Source organism: Leuciscus leuciscus (assembly GCF_965113295.1).
Source record: "Leuciscus leuciscus genome assembly, chromosome: 3".
NCBI lineage: Eukaryota > Metazoa > Chordata > Actinopteri > Cypriniformes > Leuciscidae > Leuciscus > Leuciscus leuciscus.
This window is the reverse complement of record NC_138727.1, coordinates 28,196,250-28,217,771: the sequence shown is the minus strand read 5'-3', so window position 1 is coordinate 28,217,771 and position 21,522 is coordinate 28,196,250. Positions and strand designations below refer to the sequence as shown.

Below are 21,522 nucleotides of genomic sequence, written 5' to 3'. Positions count from 1 at the left end.
ATATGAAACTCGGTACACATATAGATCTCATCGGCTTGAACAACTTTCGTGCTCTAAGTTTTACGCCAGCCCAACAGGTAGTCGGCTATTATGGGTTGTTTGGAAACGCATGCCCCTGGATTTCGATATACTTCTCCTTGGGAATTGATCGGATTGCCACCAAACTCGGTCAGCATGAAGTCAAGACATTGAGGATGATAAATTGCCAGCGGATTTTTGATATCTCGAACGGTTTGGCCGTGGCGAGGAAATGAATTTATGGCGAGAAAAGAGAAACAAAATGTGTGTTATAACTTAGTCCGTTTTACTTACAGTTATAAAACTCGCCACATATATTGTTCTCGTCGAGCCGGACAACTTTCTAATTTACAGTTATTAGCTCGGATCAACAGAAAGTCAGATATTTTGGTTTGAATGTGGATTTTCTCTGACAGAGAGAGTGCCCTCTGCCATTCTGTGTGTGTGTGTGTGTCTGTGTGGGGAGGGGAGGGGGGTGTCTGTGTGTGTGTGGCGAGGAGGAGGAGGGGGTCTCACTCTCTCTGTGTTTGTGTGTGTGTGGCTGTCTGTCTGTTACAGTGAAAAGAGCTTAACTATTTCATTCATTTGTTCTGCATTAAATGATAAATAATTCTCTAAGGCCTTGCTTTTTTGTATATAAAATATTTATATATAAAAATGATATGTATATATAAATATATATTAGGTATGTGACTGAGGATATTTTCCCACCGTGTGTGTGTGTGGCTGTCTGTCTGTTACAGTGAAAAGAGCTTAACTATTTCATTCATTTGTTCTGCATTAAATGATAAATAATTCTCTAAGGCCTTGCTTTTTTGTATATAAAATATTTATATATAAAAATGATATGTATATATAAATATATATTAGGTATGTGACTGAGGATATTTTCCCACCGGTTAATCGATGTGTGACACCGGCGAGGGCTTTTAAATCGCTAATATGAAAGTAAAATACTCCCGTCCGCACCGACATTGATAATGCTTCGGAGCAGGGCGAGGGTTTTCCATTATTTGCTATGGAAGTAATGAACTAAAAAACGTTCGCTTTGTTCTGCTCGCTCCTCGCCGTGGACGCGCACCGTCATGAAATGACCATGCTGCCGTGCACTTAGTTTGTTTAAAATTAGTCCTGCATTAAAAGGATAAAGAAATATCTAAGGTCTTGTCTTTTTGCATAGCACTTTATGGATATTTTTAAAATGACAAAATATGCATAGAACATATCTTTTAAATGTATTGTTTGCTTTAAATAAAATTAATATTGTATGTTTGGTGATTCAAGCTGAATGAATTTAAAATTAATGTGCTATATATATTAGATCAATATATATGTTTTCCTTAAAATTTTAATCAACACTAACTTTATTCTCATCAGAATTATACATTTTTGTATAAAATAATACTACCATAAAAAAAAAAAAAAAAACAGTCATTAGCTTGGATCAACAGGAAGTCAGATATTTTGGTCTGAATGTGGACTTTTGGCAAAATCAGCCTCTGATTTTTTACCCACTCCTCTTAAGTGGTTTATTTAATTCCCACGAAACTTTTTCAAAATGATGAAAATACTTTAAAGAAGCTAAATTGTAAACAGATAATAAATATCTCAAACGGTTTTGCTATGGCAAGGGATTAAAGTAATGTCAAAAAAAGGAAACGCCTAAAACCTATCTTCTAAAAATGTAATTATACTCCATTTATTTCTATATATAATTATACAAATATCAGATCTAAACCCATTTTATTCTGTTTTTTCAATTTAATAATTGTTTAAGTTTAAAAACATCCAGAATGTTTTCTTAGTCCAAAAAAAAAAAAAATATATATATATATATGTGTCATTCATAGTGCTATACTGCCCTCTTGTGTTCAAAGTCAGGTAGGCCTATTGTATCTATGTAAAATATAAAATATACTAGGTACCCGTATGTGACGGTGAGGAATATTTTACCACCGGTTAATCAACGTGTGACACCGCTGGGGACTTTTGAATTGCTAACTTAAAAACAAAAGTAAAATATGTTCGTCCGCACTGTAATGGATAATGGTGCAGAGCGAGCGTTTTCAATGAATTCCTATGGAAGTAGGAATTAACTAAAAAACGTTTGCTCTTCTCTGCCCGTTCCTCGCCGTGGACGCACACCATATATATATATATATATATATATATATATATATATATATATATATATATATTATTTTTATTTTTTTTGTTACATATGAAGACTTCAGATGCAAAAGCCTCTAAATGCCATCTGAAATTTTCTTATAGAATGATCATTTTTATCAAGCTCGTATATTTAAATTCAATAATTTCACTTAAATGGCAATGAAGATTACCTATTAATTGTCATTTAAGTGAAATTACTGAACTTAAATACACAAGCTTGATAAAAATTATCATTCTATAAGAAAATTTCAGATGGCATTTAGAGGCTTTTGCATCTGAACTCTTCATATATATAATGTATATATTATTATTTTTTGTTACATTTATATATATATATATATATATATATATATATATATATATATATATATATATATAGCTGCGAGCAGCGATGGAGGGCCCAAGCCGGTGACACCGCCACCCCGGTGCCTTTAGTGTAACTAAAGGCACCAGGGTGGCGGTGCCACCGGCTTGGGCCCGCAATCGCTGCTCGCAGCTATATTTTATTATTATTATTATTATTATTATTCTTATTCTTATTTTTCTGTCAAACTTTCAGGCACTTTTGAGACCCTTAACGTGCTCGAAAACTCTTGAAACTTTGCACACGGGTCAGAACCCGCGGCCATCAGGGCCGGGCTGAAGCTGGTACCCGGGCGTGGCAGGGGGGCTCGACAGCGCCCCCTTGAACGGGGTCCGAAAACTTGGTCCATACATCAGACACGCTTGCATGTAATAATATGAAACTCGGTACACATATAGATCTCATCGGGCCGAACAACTTTCGTACTTTTACTTTTTACGCCAGCCCAACAGGAAGTCGGCTATTATGGGTTGTTTGGAAACGCATGCTGTGGAATTTAATGTACTCCTCCTAGGGAATTCATCCATTCGCCTCCAAACTCGGTCAGCATGAAGTCAAGACATTGAGGATGATAAATTGCGGACGGATTTTTGATATCTCAAACGGTTTGGCCGTGGCGAGGAAGCAAATTTATGGCGAATAATGGAAACAGGAAGTGTGTTATAACTTCTGCATACATTAACTGATCTTGATTAAACTTCAGCAGTGTGTTCGTTGTAAGAGGCCGATCACATGGATGTGACTATTGTGAGTCAAAGTTATAGCGCCACCAACTGGCAGTAGGAAGTGTGTCCCTTTCAAAATGCTTTGAAATCACCCTCTTATTTTTACCCGATTTGCTTTAAAGTTTATGTGTATAATGTAAACACACGGCAGATGTAGACCTGTGAAAGGATTTTTGATATCTTTAATACTGTTGCCATGGCAACGCTTCAAACTTTAATATTCTTTTTTGATGCTTTTGAGACTCTTAACATACTTGAAATTGGATGAAACTCGACAGACACATCACATTTATTAGCCCGTAGACATGTGCAAAGTTTCAGAAACGGGCGTGGTGAGGGGCTCAGTAGCGCCACCTTTAGTCATAAGTGGGGGCTTAGTTTTAAGTAGAGTCACAAAAATCGTTATGTATATTGTTCTCATCAAGCCGGACAACTTTCTAATTTATAGTCATAAGCTGTGACCAACAGGAAGTGAGATATTTTGGTTTGAATGTGATTTTTTGGAGAATTCTCTCCCTCTCTCTCTCTGCCTCTGCGTCTTTGTGTGTGTGAGGGGTGGGGGGATTTGTCTTTTGAGTGAGATTTGTTTAAAATTCCTGTTTTTCAAGGTTTAAGGGGCTTTTGGGGCCTTAAACGTGCTCGAAAACTCTTGAAACTTTGCACACAGGTCAGAACGTGCGGCCATCAGGGCCGGGCTGAAGCTGGTACCCGGGCGTGGCAGGGGGGCTCAACAGCGCCCCCTGGAACGGGATCCGAACACTTGTCCATAAATCAAACACACTTGCATGTAATGATATGAAACTCGGTACACATATAGATCTCATCGGGCCGAACAACTTTCGTGCTCTAAGTTTTACGCCAGCCCAACAGGAAGTCGGCTATTATGGGTTGTTTGGAAAATGCTTGCTGTGGAATGCGAAGTACTCCTCCTAGAGAATTCATCCAATCCCCACCAAACTCGGTGTGCATGAAGTCAAGACATTGAGGATTCTAAATTGAGGACGGATTTTTGATATCTCGAACGGTTTGGCCGTGGCGAGGAAACGAATTTAGGGCGAGAAAAGAGAAACACGAAGTGGAATAACTTCTGCATACATTAACTGATCTTGATGAAACTTCAGCAGTGTGTTCGTGGTAAGAGGCCGATCAGATGGATGTAACTATTGTGAGTCAAAGTTATAGCGCCACCAACTGGCAGCAGGAAGTGTGTCACTTTCAACATGCTTTTGACAAAAGTGGGGGGGTTAGTTTTAACTACAGTAAAAAAAAAATAGTTTGTATATTGTACTCATCAAGCCGGACAACTTTCTAATTTACATTCATTAGCTCCGGCCATCAGGAAGTCAGATATTTTGGTCTGAATGTGGATTTTTTTGCTAAATCAGCCTCTGAATTTTTAGCCACTCCTCTTAAACTATTTATTTTATTCCCACCAAACTTTTTCAACATGATGAAAATACATTAAATATGCTAAATTGTGAACGGATAATAAATATCTCAAACGGTTTTGCTATGGCGAGGGATTAATGTCCAAAAAGGAAACACTAAAAAGCCTCAAATCTTCTAAAAATGTAATTATATACCATTTATTTCTATATAAAAGTATACAAATATTACAACTAAACCCATTTTTTTCTGTTTTTAAAAATAATTTTATTCTAATTTTATTCTAAAATTAAAAACAGTAAAGTAAAAAAAAAAGAAAAAAGTCATGCATAGGGCTATTCTGCCCTCTTGTGTCCAAAAGGACATCACAATATATATTTCCATTTTTTTCTAGGTAGGCCAATATTGTATTTAAATATACATTTATTAGGTATGTGTCTGAGGATATTTTCCCACCGGTTAATCGACGTGTGACACGAGCGGGTGCTTTTAAATTGCTAATATAAATGTGAAAGAAAAATACGGACGTCCGCACGGACATTGATAATGTTGCACACACAAATCACACACACGTTGGAAAGAATGATACTTTTAAACATAACACTAAACCGCCATTAAGTGTCGCCAGGCGACCGTCTTAATGAGTGAGTCATTGATTCATTCGTTCAAACGATTCGTTTGAATGACTGAGTCATTCATGATTAAGACATATGTTTATGGATTGATCATTCAATCTTTGAGTCAACCGATTCGTTCAAAATGCTGAATCATTCAGAAATGAGAAAACACATTGCTGAGAGATGCGCGTGATGATTCTGCTGTGATCTTTTTTTTCGCTGCTGAAACAGAACAAAAACAGTCAATATTGCATCTAAAATGTAAGTGACTTGATTGTAACTGTTTTTTAACCTGTTGTATGAAATCAATGTCACAGTTTCAATCGTGATTGTATTCAGGAAACAGCCTTCTCGTCAAGTGAGGTTGCTTAACTGTTATAAAATATATCAAAACTCCATATTTATCATTTTTACAGTAAGTTGTTAAATGAGTTTGTTTTTTGTGTGCTGATCTCATTTGTTTACATTTCTCCTGGAGAAGCTGCATGAGCCTCAGCAGCGCAACCTTGTTACCATTGATCAACTGATTACTGGTAATCCATTTATTAACAACTGTTGATTGCAACTTAAAATGAATGTAATAAAATTAGAATAATCTCTTGTTTTAGTGATTCCCAAGTAATTTTTTTTGGTTATTGACGTTCTAATCAGGCTACTCTGGTCGGGCAAGTAAAATTCTCTTTCAGGTTGGCCTATTGTATTTATATATAAATATATTAGGGATGTGACTGTGATACAATTTTCCCACCGGTTAATCGACGTGTGACACCGCTGAGCAGGGACGTGCACAGGAATTTTGAGGGGCAGTTGCTCTGACCTGAAAAAAGGGCACCCCTGAAAAAACTCACAGGCTATATGAAGGACTGAGAATAACAGGGTCTTTATTACAATATATATACACAAAGAAGTAAAACACTGAAATACAGCACGCAATCACCTTAACTAGCCTACTACTAATAATAACACAGATTTTATCAATATAATGCCACTAACGATTCTGATTATTGATCCGATTCTTTAACGATTCTTCTTGATAGCACTGTGTGGAAAAATGTAGTAATCATACATGCCAACCCTCCCGATTTTTCCGGGAGACTCCCGAATTTCAAAGCCCCTCCCGAAAATCTCCCGGACCGACCTTTCTCCCGAATTTCTCCCGATTTCCACCTGGACAACAATATTGCTACACCATCCGTTAAAATGAAGTTAATTCGGCCAGCGCTCATACCTGTTTACATCCTGTTTTCGGTTGAAGTCCAAAGTAGTCGATTGTCGAGTTCACGCGCGTGATCATAGGTAACTAAACATATGCACCTTTAGTCGACAATCGACTACTTTGGACTTCAACCGAAAACAGGATGTAAACACAGGTATGAGCGCTGGCCGAATTAACTTTATTCATATCTTTCACATCTACTGCAGTCAGATTCACCCGTGTTAACTCTAAAGGAATCCCCCCCCCCCCCCCCCCGCATCCTTTTAAATATCTCCCGAATTCTGAGGTCTCAAGGTTGGCAAGTATGGTAGTAATACGCTTTTTAAAAAACAAATGGTTTTATTTATTTTAAAGCTTAAGCTTGAGTAAGCAAACTGTACTTTTTATGTTATTTATGTAATAAATAGAACCTTATTGTAAAGTGTTACTGATTAGTTATACACCGATTCAGACGTCTACTGAGTTCACTGTTGGAAAGATCAGTTGTTTTAACTATTTAAACATTTAACAAGTGTTAAACATGCTAACAACATACTAGAAACTTGCTAAAACATGCTAGCAAACACTTAGCTAAGTGCTAAAGCATGCTATTGCTGCAATTAAATAGGAATTTGCTGTAACACAGGCATGCAATGTCGAATCTGCCCCAAACTTAATATGTAACATGCAAGAAACATGCTAGCAACACATAGCTAAGTTCTAAATCATGCTAGAAATGCTAAAGAAAGTTGTTGTAACTTAAGCATACAATGTCCAATCTACCCCAAACTTCACACGTTTGATAAGAATTATCTCCTGAACACAAGTCCATGCTCATATTCAGATATAGTCATAGCGCCGCCTGCTGGCAACAGGAAGTGATGTTTAACATTGTTCTGGACTCCTAATAACATATAAAAAAGTGCCACCAACTGCTAAACATGTTAGCAACATACTAGAAACATGCTATCAAATACTTAGCTAAGTGTTAAAGCATGCTATTACTGCAATTAAATATGAATTTGCTGTAACTCAGGCATGCAATGTCCAATCTACCCCAAAATTAATATGTAATATGCTAGAAACATCATAAAACATGCAAGAAATGCTAAAGGAAGTTGTTGTAACTCAAGCATACAATGTCCAATCTGCCCCAAACTTCACATGTTTGATAAAAGTCCTGCACTGAACACATCTACATAGCGATATTCAGATGTAGACATAGCCCCACCTACTGGCAACCGAAACTGACATGGTTAAAACAGTAATGCAGTACTAACCACATAACTATTGTGTACTAAGCATGCTAGAAACATACTAAACATGCTAGCAACTACTATACCTCCTTAAATGCACATTGCCCAACCATGCTCTGTCTTTCTAAAGCCACCGAGTGACGATGGCACGAGTGCGAGGGCCCTTTCATCGCTGCTTGCAGCTTTAATTTCTATATAAAATTATACAAATATCAGAACTAAACTCATTTTATTCTTTTTTTTTTTCAATTTAATAATTGTTTAAGTTTAAAAACATCCAGAATGTTTTTTTAGTCCAAAAAATAAATTATGTAATTCATAGTGCTATACTGCCCTCTTGTGTTCAAAATCAGGTAGGCCTATTGTATCTATATGAAAATATACTAGGTATGTGACGGTGAGAATATTTCCCCACTGGTTAATCAACGTGTGACACCGCTGGGGGCTTGAATCGCTAACTTAAAAACGAAAGTAAAATATGTCCGTCCGCACAGACATTGATAATGGTGCGGAGCAGAGTGAGCGTTTTCAATGAATTCCTATGGAAGTAGGAATGAATATACATATATATATATATATATATATATATATATATATATATAGCTGCGAGCAGCGATGGAGGGCCCAAGCCGGTGACACCGCCACCCCGGTGCCTTTAGTGTAACTAAAGGCACCAGGGTGGCGGTGCCACCGGCTTGGGCCCGCAATCGCTGCTCGCAGCTATATTTAATTATTTCGTTTCTTACAGAGACCTCAGATCCTACATTAACCATATCTGCCATTACTACACTTTGTTTATTTATTTATTTAATTTTAATCCAGCCCTGGTAAGCCAATTAACTTAAAGCCTTTCTTTCACGGTTTCAATATGCTCTTTTTCCTTCTTTATAACTAATATTTAATTAATATAAACTTCCACAGGTAATTATTTAATGGAAATGCTGCTGAGGAATTTATCTATCCCTTTGGTAATCTCTGATATACTTAATGTTGGTTATTTTTAGTAAATTAAGTATTTTCTTGACTAATCTCTGTTAATGGAATTGATAAAAAATCATTAGCCAAATCCAATTTTAAGAGAAATTTACCATTACTAGCATTAATACCATAATGCCTATTTGACTTTATTACCGTATTTTCCGCACTATAAGGCGCACCGGATTATAAGGCGCACCTTCAATGAATGGCCTATTTTAGAACTATTTTCATATATAGGGCGCACCGGATTATAAGGCGCATAGAATAGAAGATACTGCAGTCAAACGTTTGACTGGGTTTGCGTTATGCAGTGGTCACCAACCTTTTCAAAGTCACTTTAATTATCATTTGTTTGTTTCTATTTAAAGGCAACCATTCCCTGTATAGCCTTTACTTTAGACCATAACATATATATTTCTACTTTTTCAAATTTTTTATCTATTATTTCCTGTTTTTTCTTTCTTTCCTCTTCTGTCTGTTTTCCTGGTATTTTGTCTAATTTAGTATAGTATATTGTTATGGTTCCTACCTTTGGTATTTTTGACAACATACCTTCTATTTCTTCATTTTTACACGGTATATATTCAGAACTATTTCTATCACTCTCTAATTCTTGTGCCCACCGTATTACTGAGGTGGCTACCTCTGTCTCATTAAATTTTCCTTCACTCAATTGGTCTCTGGTGTAACGCCAAACCAGCAGAGGGAGCCCTCACCTGAATACTGACTGTGTTCCACTCCCTCTGCTTCTTCTGCACTCATTTCCTGTTTTGACTGCTATTTAACCAGAGACCATTCTTGTACTCATTGCGAAGTATTGCCAGTTTACCTGCCTTACCGAGCGTTATTTCCTGTTTATCCTGCCTGTCTACTGTGTATGATTCTGCCTGGTTCTCTGTTTTTCGATTTACTGGATTATCCCCTTTGTTTTGGTTGCCTGATCGGACTGATGTTTTTGCTTGGACCTATTGCCTGCCTACTCACTCTTGCCTTTTGGAATTCCCCTTTGTATGTTGAAAGATCGGACTGCTACCTTGGTTTTGACCCTCTGCCTGCCTCATCGTATTTGTTTGTGGAAACTGTCTTTAATAAACTTCTGCACATGGATTCTCACTCAGCCTCAGCGTCCTCGTTACAGAATACTTCGCCTCCCATGAATCCAGCGGAAGTTTCGAACCTGCAAGCAGCATTCGCTTATCAAAGCAATATGTTAAAGGAATACCAGGAACAACTAACCAAGCTCCAATCAGTCAACGAACATCTAACGCACTACATCCAATCACTTCCACAACCCACGCCTAAAACGGTAAGCTTTGCTCTTCCTGAAAAGTTTGATGGTACTGCTGAACAATGTAAAGGCTTCGTTCGTCGAATCAGACTGTACTTTGATCATCAAGGGGATAAATTTGAGTCAGAGGAAAAGAAATGTGCGTTCTTAATGACGCTATTAACGGGGAGAGCTATCGACTGGGCTGCAGCAGTTTGGGACTCTGATTCACGGTTCAGATATTCAGTGGATTATTTCATCCAGCAACTCCGTGAAGTGTTTGAATACCCCGCCGGGGGCAAAGATGTGTCAACACAAATCATTAACCCTCTGGAGTCTGAGCGGTTTTTTGGGCCCTGGGGGTGTTCTGACATGCTCTGACATTTGTGCTTTTTTCAGTTGCTTATAAACATATTAATGGCAAAGGTGTAAATTCACTCTATATAGCACAAACAGGACTACAATAATATGTGAGCCACATGTATGTACATGTTTTCATTTTTGAGAGAATAATGTTTATGCGTGGTTATCGAAAAAACTAAAAATTAAAGTTTTTGAAATAAGGCCACAAAACACGTACTAAATATGTGGCAATAAGACTTTTGACTAATGGATGTCGTCGCCTATAGTTTTTTCTTCAACATTATGTGAAAATAGTCTTGCTTTATCGTTCACATAAAACCATACATTGATTTAAATTGATGTAAAACAGGTTTTGCTTGGAAAGCCAATATGCGAGGGGGGCATGAACGAGGAGTGGTTTACACACCTTAGAATACAATGTCCCACCCACTCTGCATAATGATGAGCCATTCACTCAGGTGTGACACTGACTGAGCCACAATGCAAGGACAAAAGATATATTTAGAAGAAGACTTATATTGACCATTTAAGATTTTGCTTACATCTATCTTGTAAATATGTTTTGCTATTTTATTAAAACGGTTACAATTACAACAATAATTACAATTTCAACAATATTTCAAGTGTACTCTTTCTTTGTAAAAAAAAAAAGATTATAGGCCTACATTTTATCTATGTATTCATTAGTTTGAATATAGCCAACAGTGGAACAGCTAACATCTTAGTTGATGACTTTATTTTTGACAAAAATAGTATTTTATATATAGAAATTGCTAAACAAAAGCTTATTTGATGTGGCAGTATATTCTACAGTAAAAACTGTACCCAAATCTACTAAACAAAATGTTGTCTTTCATATTTCGTCTGACTGTAACGTTGTTTTCATGAAATATTAGGGCATATTGTTAATTTGCAGTTTAATACGTTGCTTATACAAATAGCCTACATTTCGATTTTTACTCATCTCAGTATAGCAATACAGTTTGCTAAAACATCATCATTCATTCACACACGCGATTTAAATTTAAACTGTCTTTGCCAGCTATGGTAAACAGCGCGCATCTCTGCCGTTTATTCATTCATAAACAGAAACCCACGTGAGAAGGAAAAAACTTACTAGTATTCCTCAGCTCGCTCCTCGATATACCCGCACTTCTGAGGGACATTTTCCATTAGTATTATTCCTCACAGCGCTGCAAGACGGTGTAAACAGGTAATGATCTAAATAAACTTGTGTGTTTTCTCGAGCTGATAGGGGCGTTCACAGGATTGCCTCAGCCATTTGCGTTTGAATAGCGCGCGCTCTCCGTGGGCGTGTCACATTACATCTGAATTAGCTGTAATGAGGTCGACTGGAATCGCTCTCTTTTAATACAGATTTCACAAGATGAGAATATTTGTTTTTTATATAAATTACTTAATTTAAAAGAAGAGAATTCAAGCTTCATGCCTGTGTGTCTGTATGTCTGTTTGACTGAGTATTCGCTGAGTTATTGTTCATTTTCGGACGCGTTTCAGAATGGACTACACTGGCAGAGAGAAGGCAGAACTCGCTTCGTGTTTATTTTTCTTTATTTGGCAAAAAGCACAACACTTTGTTTTTATTGTGAGTATACACAAAAATAATACACATTTAACAGAATCGATTGATGTATGAAACTCCTATGGAAAATCAAAGTCAACAGAGTATTTATGAGTTTCTTTTACACTGATCAAAAAAAAGCGAGCTGGTATCGCCGGCGATACCGTAGACCTCAGGGGGTTGACATCACACAAGGTAACCGCACCGCTGCTGAATACGCTATTGAATTCAGAACACTTGCTGCACAGAGTGGTTGGAATAATATCGCTTTAAAGGCCATGTTTCACCGTAGTCTCAACACTGAACTGCAAACTGAACTAGCTTGTAAAGGAGAGAATTCCTCCTTTTCTGAATTTGTCACTCTGGCCATTAAAATTGATAACCTCATGAGACAGGCTCCGAAACGCAAGGGCAACAGGGGAAATCAGAGCAATTCACAGATTCCAGTCACGATCGAGGCACGCCCTCACGACGAACCTATGCAACTCAACGTCTCCCGACTCTCTGAAGGGGAAAGGGAGAGGCGTCGACAACATCAGTTATGCTTTTACTGTGGTGAAGCAGGCCATCGCAGTCTAGGATGTCCACACAAATCCCAAGCTGTTCCCAGGGTAAATATTGAACATTTCTCCTTACTCAGTAACAAATCATTCACCTTACCTATTACTCTCAGGACTGACACATTGTCTCTTGAATTAACAGCGATGATTGACTCTGGAGCCGCTCTGAATCTGATTAATAAGGACATTGTCACAAAGTATAACATCCCCATTCAACCATGCACCCCACCTATCAAAATCAAGGCCATCGATGACACACTCATTGGAGAGGGGATCACTCATCAAACAAAAACTCTCACACTTAATGTCGGTTTGCTGCATCAAGAGTCTATCACACTGTATATTGTTGACTCTCCCAAATTCGAGATCATCCTGGGACATCCCTGGCTATCTATTCACGACCCTGACATTTCCTGGTATCATGGTGAGTTGACTCATTGGTCCACATTCTGTCTAGATCACTGCCTTCCCACTAAACCCCAACCATGTCTCACAACCAGTATTGAAAGTCCAGATACCCTCAAGACAGTGAACATCCCCGCCTATTACTACAATCTTTCTGAAGTTTTTAGCAAAACCAAGGCCGCACAGCTACCACCACACCGACCCTGGGACTGTGCTATCGATCTGCTTCCCAATGCCATGCCTCCCAAAAGCAAAGTTTACCCTCTCTCCCGAACCGAAAGTCAAGCAATGGAAGAGTATATTGAAGAGGCTCTGAACTCAGGTTTTATTCGTCCATCTACATCGCCAGCAGCTGCAAGATTCTTCTTTGTTGAAAAGAAGGATGGAGGACTAAGACCCTGCATCGATTACAGAGGACTAAATAATGTGACTGTCAAATTTCGTTATCCCCTTCCTTTAGTACCCTCTGCCCTAGAACAGCTGCGGGAAGCCACTATTTTCACTAAACTGGACTTAAGAAGTGCCTACAACTTAATTAGGATAAAAGAAGGCGATGAGTGGAAAACTGCTTTTCTGACCACCCCAGCACTATGAGTACCAAGTTATGCCATATGGGATGGCCAACTCACCCGCCATCTTCCAATCATTCATCAATGAAATCTTCAAGGACCTTCTCAACCAGTTTGTGGTAGCCTATATTGATGACATTCTCATCTACTCCAAGTCTGAGGCAGAGCATATCAACCATGTTAAAATAGTCCTCTCTCGATTACTCGAAAATCAGCTCTACGTCAAAGCAGACAAATGTGAATTCCATGTTAATCAAACCTCGTTTCTAGGCTACCACATAAGTCACCATGGAGTAAAGATGGATGATTTAAAGGTTCAAGCAGTCACCGAATGGCCCCAACCCACAACAGTCAAGGAATTACAAAGATTCTTAGGCTTCGCAAACTTCTACAGACGCTTCATCCGCAACTACAGCACCATAGCGTCCCCCCTAACATCACTTCTAAAAGGTAAACCCACAAAACTCAGCTGGAATAAAGAAGCCACCAATGCCTTTATCACCCTGAAGGAAAGATTCACGTCTGCCCCCATTCTGAAACACCCAAACCCCAGTTTACCTTTGTAGCAACAATGGGTTGTACATTAATATTAATATTAGCTCAAATGATCTATAGGGAATTGTAATAATTAATCATGAATATGATTAATATTTTGCATATTACGGTTACGTTAATTTATTCGAAGTTGAAAATAGATCGATTTGTATATATGAATAATCAATCACAACAAATTCTAATTCATCATTCATATATCAATAATCCTATTTCAGATCGATTATGAGATAACCCTTAATGGAAAATTAATGTAATTACCGAACAGTCGTTTGTCCCGCAAACGACCATAAGATTAACTCACCAACCTTCTCATAAAAGTTACCACTTCTTATAATTCCAGAAAGATCAGTTTTCTGGCCATGAAAACTATTCTCCTGTCCTTATAAATTTAGGTTACTAAACCATAATCAAATTGTAAAGCCTGTAGCTAGATCAAACATTTCAGGGACTCGTAATGTGAGAATTATAGACGGATCAATCAAGTATATAGGTTTTAATACAATTGAACTAATGAATACATAACTACGATTCACACAGAGTAAATATGTATGTATATACAGAACACGTAAACAAATACAAGACTAAACGGATAACAGATGAGAGAGGGAGAGGATGAAAGGGAGAAAGTGAAACTAAAGTTCAGGATGAGAGATCACCGAGATGATCTCAGCATGGAAAAATCACAGGCACTGTAACCTTGTGAGACAACAAGAAATTAGATTACATTAAAAGTTCAATAACTTATCTTGCAAAATGGTTCTCTTTGTTGCTGAAGAACGCCGAGTCGTGTTCGGGCGTGTGTCCTAAGAGCAGCGTGTGTGTTTCTTTAAGAAAGCAGGGCTTGCTTCTGTGAGCGCGGCCGCGGGATGTTCAAGTCTCTTTAAAGTTGAGGTTGCCGGCTACGTTCATTTCACTGAACGTAGGTAGAGTCCGAAGACGAAAATAAAGAAAAGACTTAAAGAAAAGAAAAGAGAAAACGGAGAATGCTCCCTAAAAGGGAGCCATTTGGATCTTCTCGCTGACGAAGAGGGTTCGTAAAAGTGCTTTCTTAAGATTTCATGAGTCGGTCTTTTATGGAGAAGATGGGTTCACACCTACTCTGCGTACGCGGACCAATCACCTTAGAGCATCTTGGGCGGGAAGATTTTTCTTTGTCTTGTCAGACACGCCCACTTGAATGAGTCATGAGGAGATGAAAGTAAGCTGTTCAGCTCCAGAAATATGAAAAGTGTAAAACAATGTACATTATTGCATTCTGCTATCGAAATCCGACTCTGTTAGATTGCGAGGTTTACAGAGATATGAAACTTGTCATATGAAGATTGTAGGAACACCAAGTTACAATCACATGCACGAATAGAAGCATTTACCAGTTTGTTCCTTCAAATAAATGTCATACACGAAGTGAATATAACCTAGGAAAACACTCAGGAGTATATGAAAAATTACATGCTTATATTCTAAGTTTAATGTCCAAAGTTCGTGTATGTGTGTGCGTTAATGTGTGTGTTGGAATGTCTGTCACGTTGCGCTTCCCGTTATCTCTTGCAGAGAAGTCTTTGGCTGCAGCTTCGTGCAGGGTCGTAAAGTGTTATCCTATAGAAAGAGGAGTCGGGTTACGGAATGCGATTCCACTGGAAAGACATTCTTCAACAATACATTTCAGAGCTAGACACTAGAAAATCATATTATATGATCAAACAAACTAATAAAACATGCATAATGTACTTGTACTTATATTAAAGGATATTCTATCCTAATTCTAAACACAAAGGGATGTTTGTGTGTGTGTGGGGGTGTGATGTCACGTAGCAGGAGAAAGTTTCGTTATCTTCTTGGTACAGAGAGGAATGTTAGTTTCAGGTTCTGGAGTGTCTCTGAGGTGCAATTTAGTGTCGTAAAAGTCTATTTGCTCCAGTATCTCTGGAGCCGACGTATGATATACATTTGGGAGTCAGGAGGTTACAAGCTTTAGTAAGCTTAGCAAAGAACGTTTTGGGAAGGAATGTGCTTAGAAAACACAGAGAGTCCGAATTTGTTAAAGCTGCCGTCGGCAAGTCTGGCAGATTGGGTCGATTAGCCAAAATTTTGAATGTTTACAACTCTCATGCCCCTCCCCACTACCAGCGAGCACCCTCCCATCGAGGTTGTGCTCGTCAGTGCATCACTGTGCGTGTGTACCTGATTTTCTGTGAACGCGTCCGTCTCTTCAGCATCTATCAACACCATGGACTCGGAGGTAGGCTGCCCTGGCTAATCTATCCATAGATAGCAATAACCGAGGAATTGGAAGCTTGTTAGTAGATTTTCTCTCCGCCATCACGCTTCATGCAATCTCCAGGCGAACTTCAGGCGTGGCGTGTGCATGTGATATTAACGTGCGCGAGTGAGGGGGGATCTGTGGCGTGTGCACGACCTGTGATTGACAGTGAGATCTCACACCCCCCTGCGCTGATTGGACCTGATGAAGCGGGAGCGCTGGATTTTTGCAAAACAAATAACACACTCCAGGTGGAGTTAGAAGCTCGGGTTTTTTCTAAAACCACCTTATTTATGTTGTTCTGTCGGATTATAGTGTCGATTACACTGAATATGATAAAAAAAATGTTGCCGACAGAATAAAGGAACGAATGATTCAAATAGCCCAGTCGCTACACCTTTTATAGTAGAAGTGGATGCCTCCGACTGTGGAATCGGGGCAGTACTCTCACAGAGACACGGTCAACCAGGCAAACTACATCCATGCGCATTCTTTTCAAGGAAACTAACCGCCGCTGAAAGGAATTATGATGTGGGGAACAAGGAACTGCTATCCATGAAGGCAGCCATCGAGGAGTGGCGACATTGGTTGGAGGGGGCGGTCCACCCATTTCAAATCATCACAGATCACAAAAATTTGGAGTATATCAAAAGCGCAAAACGTCTTAACCCACGTCAAGCTCGTTGGGCTCTATTCTTCACTCGCTTCCAGTTTGCAGTAACCTATCGGCCCGGCAGTAAGAACTGTAAAGCAGATGCCCTCTCCAGACGATACGACCTTCCCACAAAACATCTCACCCCAGAACCCATCCTTCCTTACTCTTGTCATCCTCGCTCCAGTTTTCTGGGACATCATGGAGGAATTACAAGAAGAACAACAACGTGAACCACCACCTGCTCACTGCCCTCATGACAAACAGTACGTACCACTATGTCTACGTCAACGTATCATGCAATGGATCCACACTTCCATTAGTGCAGGCCACCCCGGTATTTCTCGCACTATTCGTCTGCTACAAAATTCATTTTGGTGGCCTGCAATGGCCAAAGAGGTCACCGCTTATGTAAAGTCTTGTCAAGTCTGTGCCCAGTCCAAAACCCCTAAAGAGTTACCCTCCGGTCTCCTACAACCACTACCCATCCCACAACGCCCATGGTCCCACCTATCCATAGACTTTGTCACTGATCTACCTCCCTCCGACAATTGTACCACTATTCTAGTCATTATAGACCGTTTTTCAAAATCCTGTCGCCTAATCCCATTAAAGGGACTACCTACCGCCATGGAAACAGCCCAAGCCCTGTTCCACCATGTCTTCAGAGTATATGGTCTCCCAGAAGATATTGTCAGCGATCGGGGCACACAATTCACTTCTCAGGTCTGGAGAGCTTTCTGCAAACAATTGGATATTAACGTTAGTCTCACGTCAGGATATCATCCTCAAGCCAACGGCCGAGTTGAACGCCTCAATCAAGAAATTGGCAGATACCTACGAACCTACTGCAGTCGAGAGCAACATCGATGGTCTGAGTTTCTACCTTGGGCAGAATATGCTCAGAACTCTCTCACACACACATCCACTGGCCTGACCCCCTTTCAGTGTGTTCTGGGGTTCCAACCTCCCTTGTTCCCGTGGTCTGGCGAACCTTCCTCAGTCCCAGCGGTGGACGACTGGATTCAACGTAGCGAGAGGGTGTGGGACAGTGCACACGTCCGTCTCCAGCGGGCCGTGAGAACACAGGAGTTCCAGGCCAACAGACGACGTCACCCACATCCTCCCTACCGACCAGGACAACGGGTCTGGCTCTCGACAAAGAACATCAAGTTACGGCTACCAAGCAGGAAGCTCAGTCCAAGGTATGTTGGCCCTTTTAAGATTCTTAAGAGAATTAATGAGGTCACTTACCAATTGGAGCTTCCTGATAACTACCGAATCTCTCCCTCCTTCCATGTCTCCCTCCTCAAATCGGTCCACCCGAATGCTGACCCTGGCCATGAGGCCCCAGAACCACCACCTCCATTGGACATTGATGGAACTCCTGCTTATCAAGTGAATGAGTTACTAGACTCACGACGAAGAGAGGGTCGGCTCCAATATCTGGTGGACTGGGAGGGCTATGGACCTGAGGAGAGATCGTGGGTAGCTGCCCGGGACATTTTGGATCCATCTCTCATCGAGGAATTTCATCGAGCCAGACCCGACCGACCAGCGCCACGACCACGGGGACGCCCACGACGAGCTCCAGGAGTCGCTCCTAGAGGAGGGGGTTCTGTAACGCCAAACCAGCAGAGGGAGCCCTCACCTGAATACTGACTGTGTTCCACTCCCTCTGCTTCTTCTGCACTCATTTCCTGTTTTGACTGCTATTTAACCAGAGACCATTCTTGTACTCATTGCGAAGTATTGCCAGTTTACCTGCCTTACCGAGCGTTATTTCCTGTTTATCCTGCCTGTCTACTGTGTATGATTCTGCCTGGTTCTCTGTTTTTCGATTTACTGGATTATCCCCTTTGTTTTGGTTGCCTGATCGGACTGATGTTTTTGCTTGGACCTATTGCCTGCCTACTCACTCTTGCCTTTTGGAAATCCCCTTTGTATGTTGAAAGATCGGACTGCTACCTTGGTTTTGACCCTCTGCCTGCCTCATCGTATTTGTTTGTGGAAACTGTCTTTAATAAACTTCTGCACATGGATTCTCACTCAGCCTCAGCGTCCTCGTTACATCTGGATGGAAACCAAAGTACAAACAAATCATTATCTATTTCTATTGCTGATTTATTCGCTCTCAACACTTCTCCTTCCCATTCAAGTACTCTTTTATAACCAAAAGTATATACTCTATTATGGGTTTTTTGCTGTCCTCTCCATCCAACAACGTGCACTTTGTTAGATGGTTTATACAGCTCACACTAAATCTTTCTCTTATTTAGATTTAGTTTATCTCTACTACACTTACTCAAACTTCCTTAAGTTTGTCACTATAATTCTCATTTGAATTATTTTCTCTATTTTAATTTTATAGAGTTTCTATTTTTAGGCCTATTATTACACACTTTATCGTAGAGATTTTTTGTAGTGCATGCATGCACTTAGCTCTTCTATGAGCTTAAATAATTCTTCTATGAATTATATTAGTATATTGGATATTCTTTTATCCTATATACATCTCATTATATGAGATTATTACACTACTATTTATACAATCCTTTTATTGGATTGTTTCAATAATTCTTATTTGAATTATTATTTTTATCGAGCTTTAGGATTTAGGATTTCTCTCTTTTTCTAATTAACTCTATGTAAGATTTCACTTTCAACCATGCAATTTATACAGCGGTCCTAGTGTCTATCCAACCCCTCTGGGTTGTCTTAATATTTCACTATTCTCCACTACAAGTACGCGAGGATCACTCGTATTAACTTGAATGAAGAGTCTGGCTCTGTATTAAGGATGCTTCCCTCCCCTTCACAGAAACCCTGTCTCTTTGGCTTTCCTAGCCTCTCTGAGACCTGCCGTATAAGATTTATCTCACATCTTTATCGGCTAAATAAACCTCCACAGCTCTTTTTTGCTTTTAGGGTTTATTATTCTCATTCGTTCACTCAACCCTTTTTAGGTCGTTTAAATAATTCATTTTTTTTAGAGTTATTCTTAGTCTAATCGAGTCTTTTAGTATTTATTTTTCTTTCCTATTTAGCTCTACACTCTCGTGTATATTACACGACTATCTTAGTTTTTTGAGCAATTGATCACCGATCTTGGCCAGGGATCGATAATCAATCTGCCCCTTTCACATTGGGCGCCTTGTTTTATGGTGCTTAATTTAACCCCTTGTTTGGGTCTTAAATATAGACACCTTCTACCTTATTTTGTTTATTCTCAGGTTAGGTAAAGTCAGTCGAATTCGTTCTAAACAATAAGTATATAAATTTCCATACTTACAATTCAGTCGAAAGACTGCTCCGTGGTTTAGTTCAGCTCAATATTTAGTAAAACAGAAACTTTAAGGCAGGCGAGCTTCTTAATTTCAATTATATGTATTTTTTTATTATATACAGGTTAACTAGTTTACATAAACGGTATTAATATATAAAATAAAAATAAAAGTAAATCAAAACCAAATAATTTGCAAGCTTTCATCTTCATGAGGCGCAATGGCAAGGCATCTAACACCGGAGAGGCCGTCCTTGGTGAATCAGCGTCTGACTTTGACATTCCTTACAATACTTGTTTATAGTCCACACGCCCTCCGCACAGATTCAGTCCTTTACAGACAATCTGTCCAATCCGAAGTCTAGAACTGTCCTCCATTCTGGAAACCCCCTTGCAAACTCCATATATAAAGCTCTTTCCTTTGTTCTCCTTTGCTTGCTGCTCTGGACCCTCTGCCTTTCTCCTGCGCCTCATGCTCCTCATCAAACGGGTATTGCTTGCCATTTCTACTTTGCTAAGATACATGCTTTCTACTACTTAGTGTTATTCCTATCTACCATATGCTATTCTTTCCATTGATTAAATGTTTAAACATGAGTACTTTATTATCGTTTTCTGCATGCATTATTACAATAAAAACTATTACAAAACAAGTTGCAGTGTCTTTCTTAACCCTCTGAGGTCGGCAAACGCGCCCCCGCGTTTTGCTGGATTTTCTTCACATTGTAGTACAATAAACTTAAATTATTTTATTAGTACAATAAAAAAAAAATATCTCGAAAGTACTTTATTGGCTTCAGAACCCCAAAGATGTCTGGTGTATCTCAGAGGCAAACTCCTGTACCTCATCATCCCTTCCTGCTTTAGCTTTATCTAAATTGCCCCTCTGTATTTCTATGTATACTCTTTGCCCAGTCGTCGCAAATACTCTCAAGATTTGGTTTCAATTTAGACAATGTTTTGGTTTCAAAGACTTCCTCATAGCCAGCCCTATATGCAAAAATCACCTATTCCTTCCAGCTCAATTGGACTCAGTCTTCAGTCAGTGGCAACAGACAGGTCTTGTCAAATTTAGTGATCTTTTCATTGTAGATTTTTTCGCCTCTTTTTCCAACCTCTCCTCAAAATATAATCTGCCAAGATCACACATGTTTAGATATTTTCAGGTTCGTCATTTAATTCAAAATCTTTGTCCCACATATCCTTCCATTCCTCCCAGTACAGAATTGGATGCAATTTTAAACATTCCCTTACATTTGAAGGGAATAATTTCTAATATATATAATATTTTAATGTCAATAAAAAATATTAATCT

General features: G+C 39.2%; 1 long non-coding RNA gene across 1 annotated transcript; it reads right to left on the bottom strand.

Moving 5' to 3' along the window:
• Window positions 1-9,189: 9,189 nt before the first annotated feature.
• Window positions 9,190-19,173, bottom strand: LOC309495682. The gene is made up of 2 exons (XR_014204789.1): window positions 18,996-19,173; window positions 9,190-9,389 (listed from the first exon to the last, which is right to left on the bottom strand). It is a non-coding gene; the product is annotated as an uncharacterized lncRNA (long non-coding RNA).
• Window positions 19,174-21,522: the final 2,349 nt, after the last annotated feature.